At 40.3% G+C, this 13592-nt stretch overlaps 1 long non-coding RNA gene across 6 annotated transcripts in view; it reads left to right on the forward strand.

Moving 5' to 3' along the window:
- Window positions 1-248: 248 nt before the first annotated feature.
- Window positions 249-13592, forward strand: part of LOC110198754 (uncharacterized) — a 49073-nt gene continuing 35729 nt past the window's right edge. For all 6 annotated transcript variants that reach the window (XR_013482526.1, XR_013482529.1, XR_013482525.1 and 3 more), the window contains exon 1: window positions 249-424. This is a non-coding gene — a long non-coding RNA (uncharacterized LOC110198754). The remainder of the gene's footprint in view (window positions 425-13592) is intronic.

Genomic DNA, 13592 nt, shown 5'->3' on the forward strand with positions numbered 1-13592 from the left:
TGGGGAAGCAAATCATCTCAAGCAACATTTTTCTTGAGAAAGGTGTGTAACTGTCCAAGGAACTGATCACTCCTTGGAGACTTAACGCAACAAATAGGTATTTGGGGCTCTGATCAAGGCCCAGCCTTTGTTAAAATGTGTGCATGCCTGGACCTGAGCACTCACCAAGGATACATACACAAAACAAAATATCAAGATTGTTTTTCCCTGGTTTACATAGATATAAAAGGGGCCATTTGGAAAGGGATTTTTGGAGTATTTTGATGTCAGAGATAGGGACACTGAATCTCTGTTGTGGTCAGAAGTGGAATGCATGCACCACTTCTCTTGAGCAGGAGCTGGATGCCTCCTAGTTGCCTCCCTGACCAAGACCTCTTGGCTGTTCTTCAGTTTCCCTGGTCTATTAGGTATTTGGGCTCGCCTGGTCAGTGAGTGTGTATCCTTTCTTTTCTTATTCCCCCTTTTCTGTATTTTGATTATTACTTATTATATTGAATGTTTTTCTCATCTTTATGTGTGTGTTTTGCTTTAATCATTATTAATCATTGCAAAACAAATGTGATTATTTGTTAAGATTACACTGAGTATGTGTCATTATATCTTGAGATCCAAACCTAAACTCAATCTGCACAATAGGTAATCCTTTCGATTACACTTTTATACTCTTGGTCTCCCTTAAGCCCATTCCTGATGAAAGCAGGGTTCCAGAACTACCAGCTGTCCTCCTCCATCTAACTCCTCTGTGTCAGTTCTTCCTCTTGGACCTCATTTGTATAAAATAATTATTCTTTTTACCTAGTCCTAAATAGTTTTACTTTTAAAAATCATATCATGTGAGGATCTACCCCAATCTTTCTTACAAACTAATCAATCACTAATAAGAATCTTAGACATGTGTTTTACATTTCCTCATATAAAAGGTAAGCATTCTATCCTTATTGAGTCCCTTGTAGTGAATCTTTGATATGCACCCTATATTTCTCTTGGATCTTACATGCCAAATCATCTATTAAGTTCAGGGTTGGGTTTTTTGTTTTTTTATTTGTTTTTTTTTTAACAAAATCCTGAAAGTCTAATTCATTAAATATCCTTTTTTTTTTCATTTAGGATTATGCTTAACTTTGCCAGGTATGATATTTTCAACCCCAGTTCTTTTGCCCTTTGATATATCATGTTGCAAGACCTGTGGTCTTTTACTGTCGCCACTGCTAGGTCTTGTATGATTCTAATTGTGGCACCTCCGTATTTAAATTGCTTTTTTCTTGTTGCTTATAATATTTCATCCTTGAGCTGAGAGCCTTGGAGTTTGACTATTATATTCCTGTAGGTTTTCCATGTAGAATCTCTTTCAGGTAGTGATTGGTGGATTTTTTCTATTTCTAGTTTCCCCTCTTGTTCTAATGCTTCAGGACAATTTTCTTTAATTATTTGTTGTATTATTGTATCAAGAGTCTTCTTTTGATTGTAGCTTTCAGGTAGTCTGATTATTCTTATGTTTTCTCTTCTTGGTCCATTCTCCAGATCAGTTGTTTTTCTTACAATATGTTTCACATTCTCTTCTATTTTTTCATTCTTTATATTTTATTTTTCTTGGTCTCTCATGACTTTGCTGGCTTCTAATTTTCAAGGAATTGTTTTCTTCCTTAAGATTCTGGATCTCCTTTCATAGTTAGTTAACTTTTTTTTCATAATCTCCTTGTTTTTCTTGCATTGTTTTTTTTTAAAAATTTTCCTCAATATTTCTCATTTGATTTTTAAAGTCTTTTTTAAGTTCTTCTGTGAATTCTTTTTAGGCAGGTAACCATTTGACTTTATTCTTTAGAGCAGGAGAGGCTTTTTTTTGCTTCAGTATCCTCCTCTGAAGACGAACCCTAGTCTCCTCTATTCCCATAGTAATTTTCTATGGTTGGATTCTTTCTCCTTTGCCTGCTCTTTTTTTTTTTTTAATTTTATTTGTAGCAGCTTATTTTTTGTAATCACCTCTAGTTCTGGGGTAAAGTGGATGGTGCCTCTGGCTTCAGATCCTCCTTCAGTTCTCCCCTCTAGCTTAGAACTGAAACCAAGAATTCTGCCCTCCTGTAAGTGTCCACAGCCATTGGTGTCCCCTACCCCTACCCACTGCTTCTGCACTCACCAGGCCTGTGCAGGTTCCTTCTCGCCCAGGGCCACATCTCAGCAACACAGCTAGAGTTGGCATTCCTTATTGGCAAAGATTCCCTCAATCCTCCCCGGCTCAGATGCCCCAGACACCTGGCTCCCCACACTGTTCAGGAAGTAAAAGTTCCTGTGGCTAGGGCTGCAGCCACCTCCCAACCCAGATAGCCCCAGGGCTTGTAGATTGTTATTTTAACTGAACTAGCCTGGAGGTGTTCACTGTTTACAGGGATCAAACCTCCATTTTTTCTCTGGATGTTATACAGATTGTCCCAAAAGGACCACTGTTCTGACCCAACTCTTGTTTATTTTTAGCCCTCTATGTTTGTTCTGAGGCACAAATCTGGAGAGCTTGGAATTTTCTGATCAACTCCACCATCTTCCCAAAATCCTCTCCTGCAACATATCTCAAATATACCCCTTTCTCTGCTCTAACACTGCCATATCCCTTCAGGCAGGCTCTCATCATCTCTTACTCGGACTATTTCAATAGCCTGCTAATGGGTCCCTTGGTCTACCTCAAGTCTCTCCCAATACATTCAGCCACCAAAATGAAAGATTTTCCTAAAGCATAGGTCCAACCATGCCTCTCCCTACTCAGTAAACTCCAGTGGCTCCCTATTACCTTTAGGATCAAATACAAATTTCTCTGTCTTTGAAAGCCCATCATTATCTAGCATCCTCCCTTTTCCAGTCTCACTCCTCATATTCCATCTCATACTCTGCAAACCAGCGACACTGGCCTCCTGGCTGTTCAATGAACAAGACACTCCATCTCTTGGCTCCAGGCACTTTCTCTGGCTATTCCCCATGCCTGGAACCTCCCTCCTCAACTCCACCTCCTGACTTCCCTGGCTTCCTTCAAGTCCCAGCTAAAATCCCATCTTCTACTGGAAGCCTTTCCCAACCTCTCTTAATTCAAATGCCTTCCCTTTATTGGTTATTTCCTACTTAGCCTGTATGTAGCTTGTTTGCATATATTTGTTTGTCTCCCCTATTAGATTGTGAACTCCTGGAGGATAGGAACTGGTCAGTTTTGTTTGTTTGTTTGTTTGTTTTGTGCAGTGTGTGTTTTTGTTTTTGTTTTTGCCTCTTCGTGTATCCCTAATGTTTAGCACAGTGCCTGCCACATAGTAGTTGCTTAATAAATGCTTAGAGATTGAAGGAGCCTCATAGCACTATAACTATCTGGGAGACTTCTGAACAGTTCATTTTCATTTTCATTATATTTTTATTATTTATTATTTCATTATAAATTTCATTATATTTCCCCCTCCCTCTCTCTCTGGAGATACAAAAAGTTTCATGAAGTTCAGATGAAATAGTGTTTGTAAAAACTGCACATTTTAAAGCACTATATGTATGAGGGATGGTTAGGTGGTTCACTGGGTAGACCACCGGGCCTAGAGTCAGAAAGACCTGAGTTCAAATCAGTCTCAGATACTTACCAAATGTGTAATCATGGACAAGGGACTTCACAGCTATTTGCCTCAGTTTCCTCATCTGTAAAATAGGGATCATAATAGCACCTACCTCCAATGGTTGTTGTGGGGATCAAATGAAGCAATAATTGTAAAGCATTTAGCACAGTAGCTGGCACGTAACAACTGTATAAATGTTAGCTCTTATTATCCCATATAAATGCTCGCTTGACTGAATTGATATACTTATGGGGGGAGGGAGTGACTAATCATGAAACAGGTTTTAAAAGCCTCCTTTTTAGGAGAACTGAAAATATTAAGAAATCATATTTTTCTCTCAAGCCCTTTCCAAAAATCTTTGGAAAAACAGATGATAGGTGAAGAACAAAAAGACTTTTCTAAGGAAAGGGCTGGTACCCAACTTTTCACAAAGAATAAGTTGCTTGTATGTTGCCTTCCTTACCCTTGGAGGGTTTCTTTGTTTACTCACCATTGAGAAAAGGCATTGCTATCATTTTTGCGATAACACTCTTGGAGTGAGAGGAGTGGTTCAGGAGAGAATGGGATCCTTGCTCAACAATTGTGGAATGTTTATCTAAACCCTTCCCTGGAGTCCCAGGCATTTTCACTGGTTCTCCTTCATACCTGGAATTCTCTTTCTCCTTATTATTTCCACCACCTGACTTCCCTGGCTTGCTGGAAGTCATAGCTAAAATCCAACCATCTGCAAGAAGCCTTTCCCAGTCCTCCTTGATGTTAGTGCCTTCCCTCTGAGTTTCCTTCAGTTTACCCTGTTTGTATCTTGCTTGCATATAGCCCTCCCCCATTAGAACCTGAACTCCTTAAGGCTAGAAGTTGTTTTTGCCTTTCTTTTATATCCCCTGGGCTTACTTAGCACAGTGTTTGGCATACAGTAGGCACTTAATAAATGCTTGTTGACTTGACTTGATTATATTTTTATGTGTTGTGATCTTTTCCTTGTTGAAGAATCTTATAAATGTTACCTAAAATTACCTTGGAGCAGAGAGCCTGTGGCAGTTTGGACATGTCTCTAAGCTAGAAATGCTTGAATTTTAAATTAACCTTAAGTTAAATAACATTGTTTCTGGCAGACCTTAGCCCACAAATGCAGATTACAATATTAATATTAATATGTTTTCTTTGACATCTTTGATCAACTATTTCACAAGTGGAAGTAGAACTTAGCTATTTTTTAAAAATAAATTTTTATTGATGCCTCTTGTTTTTATATCATCTAAATTTCCCCCTACATCCTGCCCCCTCTCTTCTTTCAGAGAGGCATGCATATAACAAATAATATTTTTTAAAAGAAAAAGGGAACAAAAATCAGGGAAAATAATCAATACATTTTTTAAAAATATGAAAATACATGCAATATTCCAAACCCATTAGCCTTCCACCTCTGCACAGGTGTGGGGAAAGGTGTCTTATCATAGCTCATCTTTGGGGCCATGGTTATTCTTTGTAATTCTGCAGCGTTCACTTTATATTGCTCTGTATTAGTGACTGTCTTCCTTATGTACTGTTTTCTTGGTTCTGCTTACTTCACTCTGCATCAGGTCACGTAGATATTTTCATGCTTCTCTATATTCATTATATTCTTATTTCAGCACAGTGATATTCCGTTCCATTCATGGAATCTAACTTGTTTTGTCATTCTCCCAATCATTGGGCATCTACTTTGTTCCCAGTTCTTTTCTACCATGAAAAGGACTGCTATAAATATTTGGTGAATATAGGTACTTTCTTTTTTATCAATGACCTCCTTCGGGTATAAGCCACGGAGTGGAATTTCTGGATCGAAGGGTTATGGACATTTTAGAAACTTAACTTTCATAATTACAATGATTTTACTAATTCGCAACTCCACCAATAATGCACTAGTGTGCCTATCTTCCCATACCCCTTCCATCATTTTCTATTTCCATATTTTGTCATTTTTGCCAGTTTCCAGGGTATAATGGGAAACCTCAGGATTATTTTGACTTGTATTTCTTTTATTATTACTGATTTGGAGCATTTTCCCCCTATGGTTGTTAATAGTTTTCAATTCTTTATTATTATTATTATTATCATTTTTAATTTATGTCTTTTGACTAATTATCCCTTGAGGAATGGCTTTTAGTCTTACACAGTCCTTAGCTATTTAAAACAATTATTGATATTTTTCAATTTGACATTTACATGAAGATTATTCCTGAATCTAGTTAATTTCTTTTCTTTTCTCCCCAGATTTCACATTCAACTTCACCCTCTCATGGTCTGACCATGTGACCCCCATTCTTTAGTACTACCAGGATCAAATATAAGATGTTCTTTCTGTCCTTTGAAGCGTTTACAACCTCACCTTTCTGCCTAGTAGTACACACTGGAGTGCCTTATATAGAGGCAGCTAAGTGGTGCAGTGGATAGAGCTCTGGGTCTGGAGTCAAGAAGACCTGAGTTCAAATCTGACCTCAGGCACTTACTAGCTGTGTGACCCTGGGCAAGTCACTTAACCTCAGTCTAACCCTTCATCTGTAAAATGGGGATAGTAATAGCACCTGCCTCCCGGGTTGTTCTGAGGATCAAATGAGATAATAATTGTAAAGCACTTGGCACATACAAAGTGCTATATAAATGTTAGCTATCATTGCTTGCTGCCCTTCCCCCTCAGCACTGCACCACACACCTTCCCTCCACTCCGAGACTTTTTTACAGACTGCTCTGCCCCTCACTTCCCCAGCTTATTTCTGCTTTCCTTGGTAACCCACATAAACTCTGGATTATTCCCATCCTAACTCTCACTTGCACTGCTGAGATGGGTAGATCTCTCCCTTCAGGGTTTAAAGATACTCCTGAGAACATTGTACAACACTAACAGCAACATTGTAACATGATCCCCTCTGAATTGTAGCTCTTCTCAGCAGTACAGTGTTCCGAGACAATTCTGAAGGACTTAAGACGAAAAATGATGTCCATCCCCAGAGAAAAACTGATGGAGTCTAAATACAGATCAAAGCATACTTTTTTTTAACTTTATTTTTCTTGGGTTTTTATTTTGGTCTGTGTTTCTTTTACAGAATGACTAATACGGAAATATGTTTTGCATGACTACACATGTATAGCCTATATTAAATTGCTCGCCTTCCCAATGAGGGAGAGAATTTGGAACTCAATTTTTTTTTTGATGAGGCAATTGGGGTTAAGTGACTTGCCCAGGGTCACACAGCTAGTAAGTGTCATGTGTCTGAGACCAGATTTGAACTCAAGTCCTCCTGACTCCAAGGCCGGAGCTTTATCCACTGTACCACCTAGCTGCCCCTAGAACTCAATATTTAAAACGAATGTTGAAAATTGTTTTTACATGTAATTAAGGAAAAATAAAATACTAAATAAAAAAATAAAGATACTCCTGAGGGGACAGAGATTATTATCTCATGTCATTGGCTTGACCCCCAACCAGTGTGTTTCTTTCCCATGCTATTAGTTGAGAGTCAATTTAGTCATCCAATCTCCAGTAGATTTTTTTAAAGCAATATGAAAACAGGGAGAGACCTCAGAACATAGAGTGTTGGAGCTAGAAGGGACCTTTGAGTTTATCTAACTTAATTCCCTCATTTTACAGATGAAGAAATTGAGGAGGAGCAAGGGAACATCACTCTGTTTCCCTTCATCCTCCTTCCTTGTGGACTCAAATCCATCTCCTCCTTTTGCATGGTCTTATCCACAAGGAATGGAAGTACAAAGAACACAAATTTGACAAACAATAACCTCTGTGAGTAATAGTAAGAACTGGCTTACTGGGGACACAACTGGAACTGGCCAGTTGGGTAACACAACTTACCCTTTCTTTCCTTCTTTTTTTTTGGTGGGGGTGGTGAGGCAAACTGGTGAGGGTGACTTGCCCAGGGTCACGCAGCTAGAAAGTGTCAAGTGTCTGAGGCTGGATTTGAACTCAGGTCCTCTTGACTCCAGGGCCTATGCTCTCTCCGCTGTGCCACCTAACCGCCCCTCTTTCTATCTTTCTTCCTTCCTTCCTTTTTTTCTTTCTTCTTTCCCTTCCCTTTCTTCTGTCCACATATGTATCAACATCCTTACATACAGGTGGTCTTCCCAAGGGAATGTAAATTTAGATATTTGAAACCTCACAAGATATCTTAGTTTTTACAGGCTAGATTTCTTTCTTAAGGACCCAAATCACTCTGGCTGTCATTGATTGGCCAACAATAGGTCCCAGACCAAGCCCCACTTGGTCATTGTTTGGGCCCCGATTGGCTCAGAGTGAATGTAAATAGAAATTGTACCTGTTTTGCCCAGAAACCTGAAGGGTCTTCCCCTCCTATATTTTTTTTTTACTAGACAAAAAGAGACCATTCATTGCCTCATTTCTTACCTAGCCTTAATCACTGGATGGGTGTTGCCTTAGTCAAACTGAGATGTGTTAAAGACCTTAGCTTAAAAAGGCCAAGGTCTCCCACTACATCTAATGCCATCTCCAGTCATCCTGATCTACATCTTGCCACTGGGCCCAGATGGCTTTGGAAGAGAAAGTGAGGCTGGTGACTGCACAGCTCTCCCTCACTTAAATCCAATTCACTTGCATGTCATGGCATCACCTTCCTGATGTCATAGTCCTCTTCAAGAAAGGACAAACAACAACTATTGTATAGTGGCATATTCACTAAGGTGGTACAATAGGAAGGGTTGATACAAAAACATTCATGACACCATCCCACAAATCTATACAGAGTCCAGGGGAAAAGGGGCTCAAATGAATAGTGAACACTTATGGCAAAGGTTACCTCACAGCTCCTGATTGTTAGAAATCCTCTTCTCTCATGATTGGGTTGCTCAAAACCTGCCTCCTAGGTACAATGCAGTTCCTTTGCTGAGCAAATTGTAGGAATCCATGCCTAGTCTGTTCTCACCTTCCAATGCAAACACCGATACCAGTAGTTATTTTGCTGGGGTGGGAGGGATGATGCCAAAACACTGAAAGGAAAATGGGAAGTCCCAATTCTTTCAAACCTTTCAAAAATTGCAAGATCTTCCTCCAGCCAAAAAAGTTAAGGGAGTGGTGGGGAAGGGAGAACCAAAGTAGAGGATTTCCCTTCTCCCCACCACATGGGTCCTCCTCAGGGGTGTGCAGGAGGGCCATGTTGTCTCATTTCTGGGATCAACTGATAACTTATATATGCTCTTTTGTCTGAGTACCATTCTTACATAAAGTCTAAAAGTGCCTTTGTAACACTTAGTCTAAATTGTTAACCTAGGGTCTCTGAAACTATTAGAAACTATTTCAATATAATGGGCTTCCTTCATAATCCTATATATTTTATCATATTCATTTAACAGCCTGGTTCTGAGAAGGGGCCCATAGATTTCACCAGATTGCCAAAGGGGCACACAAAAGATTAAGAATTCCTGGCCTAAAGCTTATCTGTGACTGATGGAGATTTGTGCTCACCTAATTAAGATATCTAGGGCAGCTACATGGTGAAATAGAGCACCTGGCCTGGAATCAGGAAGACATGAGTTCAGATTTGCCCTCAGACACTTACTTAGCTGTGTGACCCTGGGCAAGTTACTTTACCCTGTTTGCCTCTGTTTCCTCTCTACCTTGAGCTGGAGAAGGAAATGGCAAACCACTCCAGTATCTTTGTCAAGAAAACTCCCAACTGGGTCATGACTGAACAACAACAGATTAAGGTAGATATCTAGTCTAAGATGGAGTGAAGTGGTTTTGACCCTTCCCTTACACCTTTGGGGTTCAGCTCCAATCTCACTTCATGCAGGAGCCCTTCCTTCATCTCTCTAGCTGCTAGTACCTACCCCTCTGAGATTACTTTCCGTTTATGGTTTATTATCCTATATTTACCTAGTCACTTACATGTTGTCTCCCCCAACAGAGTGTGAGCTCCTACGGGGCAGGAACTGTATTTTTGCCTTTTTTTGTAACCACAGCAGTGGTAAGCATAGTGCTTGGGACATAATGTGGGCTTAATAAATTCTTGTTGACTGATTAACATGCAGAAAAAGTCTCCTTACATGAGAAGAAGACAACAATTTTTCCTCTTCTTTCCCTAACCCCCCACAACTTTTCCGGCCTTTAAAAAAATATGCAAAGCTTCAATGAGGTTAAAAATAAAGCAAAACCAGAACCCTCTCTAAGAGATAATAATGCTGGATTGAGGTCCCATCTGCAAAGCCAGGTGGTATATGTCTCTGAGGGCACAGGGAAAGAAGTAAGAGAGCAGAAGAGAGAGAGTAAGGACCACTGGAGGCCCTAAGGAAAGCCAGGTTTATAGGAGAAGGCAGCTGGCTGAGGAACTAAAGGAATGTTGGGGCTGTACCTGCAGAGTGGGAACCAGTGCTGTGGGTGGCCAAGCCCCACCTCGTGATGCCAGTGGTTACACACACAGCCTGAGAAAGGACCCTGGGCTTAATGTTTGGCATTCCAAAGGCCAGAAGGAAGGGAATATCCATAATCCTTGATATCTATTCTAAACTACGGGGAGAGTTGGAGAGACATAGAAAGACCAAAACACTCCATCTCAGCCTCCCAATTCTCCATTTCATGCTCAGACACCAGAAAGTCTAGTATATGTGAATAGTGTGAGTGCATGTGTATACGTAGAATGAAGATGAAAATTCTAGCAGCACATTAAAGTTATAAGGTACCTTGGGACAGAGAAGGTTAGAACATAGAATGTTAGAATTGGAGACCTTTGAGTTTACCTAATTCAATTTCCTCATTTTACAGATGAAGAAACTGAATTGGGGGGGGAGGTGAAGGGTCATCCCATTTACCTCAACCCTCCTTCCCTATGGACTCAAAACTATCACATTCCTTTTATATGGTCTTATCTACAAGGAAGGTAGAAAAAATAGGTCACATCTTTTTGTCTACCAATAAGATGTTGTACAAACCACTGTATGCCTTTACTATAAGAAGTAGTATAGTATCATTGAAATAGGACTACATGTGGAACCAGGAGACCTAGGTTCAAATTCCAGTTCTGTCATTTACTAACTCTAAGGCCTCAGGCAAGTTACTTAACATGAAGGTCAGTTAAATGTTAAATGGGTAGAGTAATACTTTTACTTTCCAGAGATATCGTTCATAACTATGTCTAGGAGGAGAATTCTTTACCAAACAAGGAATACAGGAGGTTACAAAATATCAAGTAAAGCTTTTAAATGACATGAAATTGAAAAAATAAAATTGCACAAATAAAATCAATGCAGCTAGGATAAGAAAGGAACCTGTGGATTGGGGAAATATTTTGTATCAAATATCTCTGATAAGGATCTAATAGCCAAGATATATGGGGATTAATGCAAATATATGTGACTAAGAATCATTCTCAGTGTCTACCATAGTCCCTGCCACAGAGCAATCCTTTAATATGTTCTTGTTGACTGATTCATGGGTATCAGAGCAAGACATGGATAGTCCATCCATATTGACTTACTTGTTTTGAAAATGTGAATTTTAATATCCAGTCTTAGTGTCTTTGTCCTGGTTGCAATCTCATACTGTTCCTCTTCACCTCTTCCTCTTAGAATCTTTTATTTATTCCACTATTCGGGTAGAATACCAGCTCTAGATGTATAGGCCTAAATTGAGTCAGTGAGCATTATACTGGCAGGAAGGAAGAAGGAAGGAAGGAGAGAAGGAATGAAGGAGGGAAAAGGAAGGAAGGGAAGGAAAGAAGGAGGGAAGGAAAGGAAGGAGGGAGAGAGGGAGAAAGAGAGAGAGGAAGGAAAGGAAGAAAGGAGGGAGGGAAGGAAGGAGGGAAAAGGGGAAAAGGGAAGAGAGGAAGGAGGGAAAAAGAAGAAAGAAAAGGAAAGAAAGAAGGAGGGAAGGAAAGGAAAGAAGGGAAAGGAAGGAAAGGAAGGAGGGAGGGAGAGAATAGAGAAGGAAGGAAGGAAGGAAGGAAGGAAGAAGGAAAGAAGGAGAGAAGGAATGAAGGAGGGAAAAGGAAGGAAAGAAGGAGGGAAGGAAAGGAAGGAGGGAGAGAGGGAGAAAGAGAGAGAGGAAGGAAAGGAAGAAAGGAGAGAAGGAAGGAAGGAGGGAAAAGGGAAGAGAGGAAAGAGGGAAAAAGAAGAAAGAAAAGGAAAGAAAGAAGGAGGGAAGGAAAGGAAAGAAGGGAAGGGAAGGAAAGGAAGGAGGGAGGGAGAGAACAGAAAAGGATGGAAGGGAAGGAAGGAAAGAAGGAGGAAGGAAGGAAGGAAGGAAGGAAGGAAGGAAGGAAGGAAGGAAGGAAAGCACTGCAACTATCTAAGCTTGAATACACATCATAAAGTGTTTTCAGGTTCCATGATGTGTGATCATAATGTAGGTAAATCAGTCAGAATCATGTCCTCATGGTCCTAGTAATAAGTATTCTTAGAAATGTAAGATGGAGGGGGTGGAGCCAAGATGGCAGAGTGAAAGCAGTGACTTGCTTGAGCTCTCCCCCAAACCCCTCCAAATACTCATAAAAAATGGCTCTAAACAAATTCTAAAGCAGCAGAACCCACAAAAAGACAGAGTGAAACAAATTTCCAGCCCAAGACAACCTGGATGATTGATCAGAAAGGTATATAGTGCAGGACTGGAAGAAGAGCACAGCATAGTGTGGGCATGCAGGCCACAGCAAACCTGGAGCAGGCCTCAGAGGACTAGATAGCAGCCAGCTGTGGTGGTTTCCAGACTCCTCAATCCACAAATGCCAAAGACAACTTAGAAGGTCAATGGGAAAACTCTGTTTCTGCGGTGCTGAGAGAGGCATGTAGGGTCTCAGCTCCATTCCCCAAGAGCTGGGGGGCAGCTGCCTCCTGAGCTTCTGGCCCATAGACTTAGGGTGAGTCCAGTGGCTGATCAGAGGGGGATTGCAGGGATCTCTTTGCCAGTGCTGAGGCAGGAACCCGTGCTTGGATCTGGGTCACAGTTCTAGTCCGCAGTACTGGGCTGAGGAGGAGTGCTGGCGTGGTGGAGCTTGCAGTGGTTGTGGAGAGAAAACCCTCCTCACAGTTACAGGACAGAAAGGAGTGCTTCTGGTCACAGGCCAGGAAAGGAGTAAACACCTCACACCTTGGAAAAACTGAAAATTTACAGGTCCCTACAAGTATCTCTGAAAACAGCTATACAAACCCCCGAAGCCTGGGACAGTACATTCTCCACATTGGAAGCAGACTCTTACCTTAACAAAAAGTTTAAAACTCAAGTAATTGGCCGCGATCATGAGCAAGCAGTGCAAAAAGAGTCAGACTATATTATCTTACTTTGGTGACAAAGAAGATCAAAACATATAACCAGAAGAAGATAACAAAGTCAAAGCTCCTACATCCAAAGCCTCCAAGAAAAATATGAATCAGTCCCAGGCCTTGGAAGAGCTCAAAAGGGATTTTGAGAAGCAATTAAGGGAAGCAGAGGAAAAACTGGAAAGAGAAATGAGAGTGATGCAAGAAAATCATGAAAAACAAGTCAACAGCTTGCTAAAGGAGAACCAGAAAAATACTGAAGAAAATAACACCTTAAAAAATAGCCTAACCCAAATGGCAAAAGAGGTCCAAAAAGCCAATGAGGAGAAAAATGCCCTAAAAAGAAAAATTGGCCAAATGGAAAAAGAAGTCCAAAAGATTACTGAAAAAATACTTCCCTAAAAATTAGGATAGAGCAATTGGAAGCTAGTGACTTTATGAGAAATCAAGACACTGTAAAACAAATCCAAAAGAATGAAAAATTAGAAAACAATGTGAAATATCTCATTGGAAAAACAACTGACCTGGAAAATAGATCCAGGAGAGAGAATTTAAAAATTATTGGACTATCTGAAAGCCATGATCAAAAAAAGAGCCTAGACATCATCTTTCAAGAAATTATCAAGGAAAACTGCCCTGATATATTAGAACCAGAGGGCAAAATAGAAATTGAAAGAATCCACCGATCTCCTCCTGAAAGAAATCCCCAAAGGAAAACTCCTAGGAATATTATAGCCAAATTCCAGAGTTCCCAGGTCAAGGAGA

The sequence above is a fragment of the Phascolarctos cinereus genome, unplaced genomic scaffold, assembly GCF_003287225.1.
Source record: "Phascolarctos cinereus isolate Bilbo 61053 unplaced genomic scaffold, phaCin_HiC Scaffold_726;HRSCAF=1367, whole genome shotgun sequence".
NCBI classification, from domain to species: Eukaryota; Metazoa; Chordata; class Mammalia; order Diprotodontia; family Phascolarctidae; genus Phascolarctos; species Phascolarctos cinereus.